Below are 9,748 nucleotides of genomic sequence, written 5' to 3'. Positions count from 1 at the left end.
ACCATTAGCTAGTGTTAGTGAGCCCAAGATGGATTAAAATATTTTAAACCCAAATAAAAACAAGGCTTTGACCTACATGGTATAACTGCTGATAAAACTGAAAATGTAAAGATCAATGAAAGAATGATGATATGGTTTGGCTGTGTCCCCACTCAAATCTCATCTTGAATAGTAGCTCCCATAATCCCCATGTGGGACCTGGTGGGAGGTAATTGAGTCATGGGGGCAGGTTTTTCCAGTGCTGTTCTCATGACAGTGAATAAGTCTCATGAGGTCTGATGGTTTTACAAAGGGCAGTTCCCCTGCATATGCTTTCTTGCCTGCCACCATGTAAGATGTGCCTTTGCTCCTACTTCATCTTCTGTCATGATTGTGAGGCCTTCCTAGCCATGTGGAACTGTGAGTTCATTAAAGCTCTTTTTCTTTATAGATTACCCAGTATCGGATATTTCTTCATAGCATTTTGAAAATGGACTATACAAATGGGTCGATCAATTTAGTTGCAGAATTTAGGAACAACTGAATGCAACTGGTCCAGTAACAAAGACCAATCAGTTCTTGAACCAAAAAATTAGGTGGGCTGAAAGAAACTATGAATCAGAGCTGTAGCTTTCAGAATGTGGCCATCAAACAGAGAAACTAATTAGAAGATATTTAAATTCCTAATTGGGGCAAGAGATTAGGGGAGATCAGGACTGGGTCGTGGCTGTACAGATTGGGAGAAGTGGCATGATTCAAAATGTATTTTGGGGTAGAATCAATGAAAAATCAATGGTGATTCTTAGGTTTTTGACTGGAACAATTGGGAAAGTGGCAATGCTATTGCTAATTCTGGAAAGGCTGGGGAGGCATACATCTGGGGGTAAAAATCAAGAATTCTGTTTTGAACATGTTCTGTTCAAGATGTCAGTTATATATTCAAGTGAAGCTATTAAGTAGGCAGCTGGAGCTATAAATCTAGATTTTAAAAGAGAAGTCTGGTTTGAGATATAAATTGAGGCCTTAATAACCTCAATTTAGGTGTCAAATAAGAGATAACATTTAAGCCAGGATATCAGACTTCCAGTTTTAAAATAGGTGCAGAAGAGATTTCTACCCCTGTGCCAGATATCTTCTGTGCAACCCTCCAGACCCATTTTCTTCCTCCTTCTACCCTGTTTTCTTCCTCAAGGAGATTTATATGTATGTGCAGAGCTGTCAATGGGCCCCTTTGCCCTCTGGCTCCTGACTGAGTTGCAGTCTGGGCACCCTCCCACCCCACCCCCAACTTCACTCACAGGAGATGAAAGGGAGGAAGCATGATGAGGAAGCATGATGAGGTCTTCCTCCCTTTGGAGTCAAAGGTCACTCGACTCTTTCAAAATGGCTTCCTCTGATTAATTCTCTCTTCTGGGTCCCACTTATCCCTTTTCTCCCTGTCGGGCTAGATGCTAGGTGAGTAAGAGCTCTGCTACAGTCCCTGGCACTACAGTCTCCCTGTAGTTCCCCTACATCCAGCTCATACATTTGTAAACATTTCACTAACTGAACATTTCTCAAATTATTCTAAATTTAGCATGTCATGTGTTTCCTCTTGGGACTGTGAAAAATACAACCCTTTCTCCTCTTGAGAGTCATCCCAAAACAATAATGACAACAAGTGACCAAAAACACAAACTCTACCTGGTTATATATTACCCCAAGCAACACTATGTAAAGATGGAAAAGTTACTCACACCCACTCGTGCAGGAGATTAGAGATTTATTTTTTGGAGAAATTGAACCAGAGAGGGTCCAGATTGGAACAGGAAGGTGGAGGCTCTAAAAGGAATATTTCCAGGAAATGAATATTAGAATGGATCAATTTCCTGACAAGTTTGGCTATGTAGAAAATTCTTTGCAGTAGCATTTTTACATGTCTCTGTAATTGTATGGGATAGCTTAACTGTAGGTTCAAAGACTATTAAGTGAATGAAAATATGAGTATATGTTTAACTCCAGGCAAAACAAAAATTTGTGCAAGAAAATAAATATAATTACGGCACATTGGTTGGTTCAGCAGTAAACAATACTTATATATTCATAATACTGAAAACAGATTTAACATATTACTATGTTGGGAAGAAAATGGAGTACCTATCAAAAATGCACATGCCCTATGACCCAGCAATTAAAATAATAAAACCTGTATTGGCTTGAAGCTCCAGGACAATGCTGAATAGTTGAGATGATACAGATACCCTCCCCTTGTCCTGATGTCAGTGAAAATGTTTCTGATGTTCCCTCTGAAGTTTCATTGCTTATGCTGAAGTTATGGCAGACAGTCTGTATCAAGTTAAGACTGTTTTCTCCCTTTACTATTTTAGTAGGAGGGGTTTTTTTTTTTAATGTTAATCAGAAATAATTGAATAGAGTTGAATTTTAGCAGATTTTTCTTTCTTTCTTTCTTTCTTTTTTTTTTTTTTTTTTTTTGAGATAGAGTTTCGCTCTTGTTGCCCAGGCTGAAGTGCACTGGTGTGATCTAGGCTCACTGGAACCTCCACCTCCCGGGTTCAACTGATTATCCTACCTTAGCCTCCCGAGTAACTGGGATTACAGGCATGCGCCACCACGCCTGGCTAATTTTGTGTTATTAGTAGAGACAGAGTTTCTCCATATTGGTCAGACTGGTCTGAAACTCCTGACCTCAGGTGATCCACCCACCTTGGCCTCCCAAAATGCTGGGATTACAGGTATGAGCCACCATGCCCAGCCGAATTTGAGCAGATTTTTAAAGCATATAGCAATGTCAACTGCTTCATTTGTTAATGTAGAAAATTACAAGATTTGCTGACATTGCAATATCCTTATATTCATGGCATTAAATAACACTTGGGTAGGGTGTGATTATGTGAGATATATATATATATCTCTCTCTCTTTATTTTATATTATTTAGGATATATGCATTTATGACCATGTAATTTTTCGTTCCATCTATGTTTGTATAACAAGTTGAAGTGCTTTACATATTTTCCTATTACTGGAATAATTTATATAAAACAAAAATTCTCTGTTTCTTGAAAGTTTGTTAGAACTTGCCTATAAATTGTCTGGGACTGAGTCTTTTAAAGGATAGGTATTTGATTACCTATTAAATTACTTTTATGGTTATTGAATTATTCAGTATTCTACCACTTATTTCTCCCTAAGTCAATATGAAAAATTTATATTTTTTCTAGAAAACCATGTATTCTATCTACCTTTTCAAACAATGGTACAAAACTTACATACTCTCTTGGAAGGAGAAGCACTGCTGTAATTTTCATTTGTTCACTTTCATTTGTTCTAAGGCTTATTATTTTTCTTTTTTCTCTTTATAAAAATTGGCAAAAAATTACTTACTATTCTTTTAAGATAATTCATTTACGTTTATATTGACCAAGTCTAGTATATTTTTTTGTTCCATCTATTTCTGCTTTTATTTTTACAACACTTCCTCTGTACTTTTTTGTTATTTTCAAAGGTTCATGTGATGAATGACTAGTTCATTGATTTTTAATTTTTCTTATTTTCTAATAAATATATTTAAGGCTTTAAATTTTCTTTGGACACACCCAACAAGTTTTAATATGTAGGGCCATTATAGTCCTTCATTTTTCAATAACACGTAATTTCATTACTGATTTTTTAAACCAAGAAATATTAGAAAGGTGTTTTGAATATTCAAGTGATATTTTAAACGGACTTGAATTTCCTTTTTAACACAAGAATTATCTAAAAGGCACAACAATGTACTTAACACTACTAAGCTGTACACTTAAAAATGGTTAAGATTTTTGTTTTGTTTAAGAGACAGGTTCTGGCTGTGTTGCGCAAGTTGTTCTCAAATTCCTGAGCTGAAGCAATCCTCCCATCTCAGACTCTCAAGTAGCTGGGACAACAGGCACATGTCACCACCCCTAGCTTAAGAAAGATCTAAATTTTTTGTTATGTGTATTTTACCACAATGTTTTAAATTTTTAATTAAAAAAAAGGTAGGTGGATTATCTGGGTGGGCCCAATGTAATTGCAAGGGTCCTGTCTCAGTCCGTTTTCTGTTGCTGCATTAGAATACCTGAGACTGGATAATTTATAAAGAAAAGACGTTCATGTCTGACAGTTCTGGAGGCTGGAAAGTCCAAGACTGGACAGTTGCATCTCATCACCATTTAGTAAGAGCCTTGTTCTTTGTCATAACATGGCAGAAGGCATCACAAAGTGAGTGTGTGCACTGAGAACCAAGCTATTTTTCACAATAGACTCACTCTAATGATAACTAACTAATCCACACCTATGATAACCAATGAATCCATTAATTCATGAATGGACTAATCCATTCATGAAGGAAGAGCCGATCCAATTGCTTCCTAGAGGCCCCATGTCATAATACTGCACATAGAAGATTAAGTTCCAACATGAGTTTTGGAAGAGACAAACATTCAAACCTTAAAAGGTAAGTGGACGAGGGAGGCAGAAGAATGAACCAGAGAGATGGCAGTGTCAGAAGGACTTGGCCTGACATTGCTGACTTTGGAGATGAAGAAAAGGGGCCTGAGCCAACAAATATGGTGGCCTCTGGAAGCTGGATAAGACAAGGAAACAGATTCTCCCCTAGAGCCTCCAGAAGGAGCACAGGACTTTAGCCCAGTAAGACCCACTTTGGACTTCCAACCTCCGGAACTGAAAGATAATAAATTGGTATTGTCTTAAGGCAAAAAAAAAAAAAGAAAAAAAAAAAAAGAAAAGAAAAAAAGAAAAGAAAAGAAAAGAAAATTACTGAAAATGGTATTTTAAAAAATTCAATTGAACAGATTTTAAGAGGGGCTGTAATTATGCTAATTCTAAGGAACGATACAGTATTTGCCACAGTTAATTAACCCCTGAAGTTTATATGAGATCTAGCATTAGTATTAGCTACTTTCTGTATTTGATCTATAAGTAATCTAAGTGCAGCCATAAAAAAGAATAAAATTATGTAATTTACAGCAACGTGGATGTAGCTGGAGGCCATTATCCTAAGCGAATTAATGCAGGAACAGAAAACCAAATACTGCATGTTCTCATTTATAAGTGAGAGCTAAACATTGGCTACTTAGAGACATAAAGATGGGAACAATAGACACTAGGAACTGCTAGAGGGAGGAGGGAGGAAGTGGGGCAAAGGTTGAAAATCTAACTATTGGGTACTATGCTCCCTACCTGGGAGATGACATGAATCGTACCTCAAACCTCAGCATCATGCACTATTCCCATGTAACGAACCTGCTCATGTACCCCCAAATCTAAAATAAAAGTTGAAATTATCTTTTTAAAAAAGTAATCTAAACTTAGTGATATGTCTGGCATGGCATATAAGCCATAGGAAATTCTTCCTATAAAATATTCAAAGCTTCTTGTTCTCTTGTCATCTTTTGACACAACCTTAGTGCAGACAGCACCATCTAAGTTTTCTTTTTTTTTTTTTTTTTTTTTGAGATGGAGTCTCACCCTGTCACCCAGGCTGGAGTGCAGGGTAGTGATCTCGGCTCACTGAAAACTTTGCCTCCCAGGTTCAAGCAATTCTCCTGCCTCAGCCTCTCGAGTAGCTGGGACTACAGGTGCGCACCACCACGCTCAGCTAATTTTTTGTATTTTTAGTAGAGATGGGATTTCACCATGTTGGCCAGGATGGTCTCAATCTCTTGACCTCGTGATCCATCCACCTCGGGCTTCCAAAGTGCTGGGATTACAGGCGTGAGCCACTGTGCCCAGCCCAAAGATTTTCAATGTGAAAGGAGAGGCAGAAAGAAGCTAAGCTCCTAGAATTTAGGATCAGTGATGGAGGATGATGTAGAACTTTTTAGATTAGGGTTATTTCCACCATCCTAACTAAGCTCCTTCCAGAATTCACTCCACATAGCCAGGATCAAAATACTGAGATCCTGTCACCCAGTCCCAGTGAGGTCCACAGAGTCAGAGCTTGGGAAATATTAAACTGAAACACTATCAAAACTGTCATCTGCCAGTGTTTAGAATGGCAGTGAGAGAGAAGCCAGGCAGCGAGAGAGAAAGGCCACTGCTCATCAGGCTCTTCCCCTCTCAAGGCTTAAGGGAATTTCATTCCTGGAAATGTGTACAGAGCCCTTGCCACTGTGTCCCAGATGTGTTCTCCTTGCTTATCCTTTGAACTTTAAATTGCATTAGAAGAGCTAACATTTACTTATTTGGAAGGAGGCTGAGCCTCTTCTCAACCCTTCTCCCTGGCCATTTGAGAAAGGTCTGGGAGTGAGAACAATGCCTTTAATAAATGGAGACAGAGCCTTATCTTGCCAACAATATTTTTATCAATCTTTAATTTTACCATTTTACAAAACAGAATTCAAGGAAATGTTCAGATCTGGCATAACTTCTCTGATCTATGATTCTCTAAGTTCATAGATTAGTGCAGGACTTTTTGGCCCATAAAGTGGCAAAACTGAGGCAGGAAGTAGGGGAATGATGGAGTCAAAGATATTCCAGATTGTAAGAAGAGCAATTTGAAAATCCATGATGGCATAATGAATTAATTAGAAACTCAACCAGAGGCTTTCCAATTTTTTTCCCCTTCTTCCCCTCAGTGATTCTTCAGCATCTCAGAATAATTATGTCCTAGGTTTTACCTATAACTCTCTTTCCCCAATGCAGAAAATGGAGGTGAAAATGGACTCTGCATGTTTAAAGCTGAAGAAACACTTTATCTCCCCTACACCCCCACTTCCAATCATCCAAATAATTCATATAATTACTGCAGCCATTGAGTCCTGAAAAACATTTAAAATCTCCTTTAAACAGGTTTGTTTTGGTGCTAAAATGCTATTCCAAATATGAATTCTGCAAGCAAAACACAATTTGCTCATAATAATTTTATTAGCACTCTTTTACAACTTATAATCTTTACAAACTATTTTCTTATGTAATCTTTCTCAGAAAGCAGTTTACTTAAGAAGGCAGTTTATAAAAGTTGTAAGTTGCTGAGAAGTTACTGAGGAAAATCATTTATGTGCAAAATAAAATATTGATCAAATGGTTATAACTTGGAGTGAGCTCTCACATAAAAGAAAAATAAAACGCAAAGATGTAAAAGCACTCAAGTGAAGAGGGACCTAGAAATAGAATTAATTACCAAGAGGTTTCTGCTGAAGGGCTGAAATGCCTTACCTGGTCATAATCGCCTCCTTCCCTGCTGTGTGGGAAGAATCGATGATCAGACCTGAAACTTAAGAGAAACAACTTCAGCAGAAGCTGTAAAGAAAGGAAGTCACCGAAAGGATTCTTTAAGTTAAAGCGATAGCCAATAGTTGATGGAAGCTACGAAAACAACTTTTCACCCTAAGGCAGACTACAGAGCCCATCTGACATGTTATCTGACTTTAAAATAAGAATTAAAGAGAAATTACAAAGACATTTTCGAATCAAGTCTTGGGAAGATATATCATGCTATGAATGATAGTGTTCAGAATTTGTAAGAAGTGAACTGTGGTTTACCACATACCAGGGTGTTTTCCAACTATTGACAATGGATTAGTGGATCTGAAATAAAGGGCATAAGAGACATGGAATGCTAGTGCTCACCAATGTCCAAGCCTTTTCTGTTCTATCTGAACATATCATGAGATTACATTCCCCTTCCCAATTTATAGCTAGACGTGACCTCCGGATTAAGTTCAGCTCTGGACATAATATGGCCACTACCATGATAGCCTATAATACCTCTCAGTGAAACCCCGTCTCTACTAAAAATACAAAAAATTAGCCGGTCATGGTGGCACGTGCCTGTAGTCCCAGCTACTCGGGAGACTGGGGCAGGAGAATTGCTTGAACCCAGGAGGCAGAGAGTGAGACTCTGTCTCAAAAAAACAAAACAAAACAAAACAAAAAACAAAACAAAAACTCTCAAACCTCTCACATAGTATATACATCACATTCTCAGTCTTCCTTCATTTTCTGATTGGAGACAGACTTTTTCCATGTAGTACTTCAAGTCCCAAGAAAATGACATAACCTTAAAACGTAAGCAGCCTAGGTCCCTGAACTTCTGCATGGAAGGCTGCCAATCCATTTGGATTGGGATATAAGCAAGAAATGAACCTTTTGTTGTGTTTACCACCTGAGGTTACGGGGGCAGGGTTGTTATGGCAACCAGGACACCTTCATTAATACAATGCTTACGAAAAGTGTAGACTTCTTGCCCCATTCCCAGATATGCTGAAGCAGAAACTCCAGGAACAGCACCCAGGAATCTGGAATTCTCAGAAGTTCTCCACGTTATTCTGTGCACACCAAAATGTAAGAAGTGCTGGGTTCGATTTTGATTTCTTTAAAAGTACTTCATGTATGTCAAAATTAAACATTTTCGGCCAGGTGTGATGGCTCATGCTTGTAATCCCAGCACTTTGGAAGGCTGAGGTGGGTGGCTTACCTGAGGTCAGGAGTTGGAGACCAGCCTGGCCAACATGGTGAAACCCCATCTCTACTAAATAAAATACAAAAATTAGCCAGGCGTGATGGTGGGTACCTGTAATCCCAGCTACTTGGGAGGCTGAGGCAGGGGAATCGCTTGAACCCTGGAGGCAGAGGTTGCATTGAGCTGAGACCACGCCATTGCACTCCAACCTGGGCAACAAGATCAAAACTCCGTCAAAAAAAAAAAAAAAAAAAACATTTCAAAGGTCTTAAGTTGGACATTCAAGAGTTGTAAATCTGCTAATACAGAAAAATACATTTGAAATAATGTGAATCTTTCAAATACACACATAGTTAGAATCATAAGGGTCAGAGTATGCAACATTTATTCAACAGATACTTGTTAAGCACCCGTCCCACTAGGTGCCAGGAACTGCTGTAGATACAAGGATCAAGATAGTAGCATTCCCCACTGCTACAGAGCCCTCTATGGATATGGATAACTATAATATGCTGTGATAGGTGGAAATACCTGGCACTCTGAGCACAATTGTGAAAAACATTTAACCCAGGTGTGGTGAATTCAGGGAAGACATTTCAGCTGAAACATGAGGATGAGTAGGCATTAACTTGATGGAAAGAAAGAGGAGACAGGTAGAGTAAAACATTGGTACAAGTAAGCAAACAGTATGAGTGAAGATCAAAAGGTGAAAGAGGATATGGAACGTCAGGTTAAAGATGGATGTGATGAGAATTGGGGATAAGGAACTAAGTATGGGCCAGGTCAAAAGAGCGGTGAAAATCAATCTAAGAAATTTGGATACTATCTTCAGGGTCATGAGGAGCCATTGAAGGGGTTTTATTTTATTTTATTTATTTATTTATTTATTTATCTTAAATTTTAAGGTCTTTTTTTTTTCTTTTTCCAATTATACTTTAAGTTCTGGGTTACATGTGCAGAACGTGCAGGTTTGTTACCTAGGTATATATATGCCATGGTGGTTTGCTAGCTAGGTATACACGTGCCATGGTGGTTTGCTGCACCCATCAACCCATTACCTACATTAGGTATTTCTCCTAATGCTATCCCTCCCCTAGTCCTCCACCCCCTACAGGCGCCGGTGTGTGATGATCCCCTCCCTGTGTCCATGTGTTCTCATTGTTCAACTCCCAGTTATGAGTGAGAACATGCAGTGTTTGGTTTTCTGATCTTGTGATAGTTTGCTGAGAATGATGGTTTCCAGCTTCATCCATGTCCCTGCAAAGGACATGAACTCATTCTTTTTCATGGCTGCATAGTATTCCATGGTGTATATGTGCCACATTTT

The sequence above is a fragment of the Rhinopithecus bieti genome, unplaced genomic scaffold, assembly GCF_001698545.2.
Source record: "Rhinopithecus bieti isolate Rb0 unplaced genomic scaffold, ASM169854v2 scaffold_13262, whole genome shotgun sequence".
NCBI classification, from domain to species: Eukaryota; Metazoa; Chordata; class Mammalia; order Primates; family Cercopithecidae; genus Rhinopithecus; species Rhinopithecus bieti.
Note: the sequence above shows the minus strand (reverse complement) of the source record.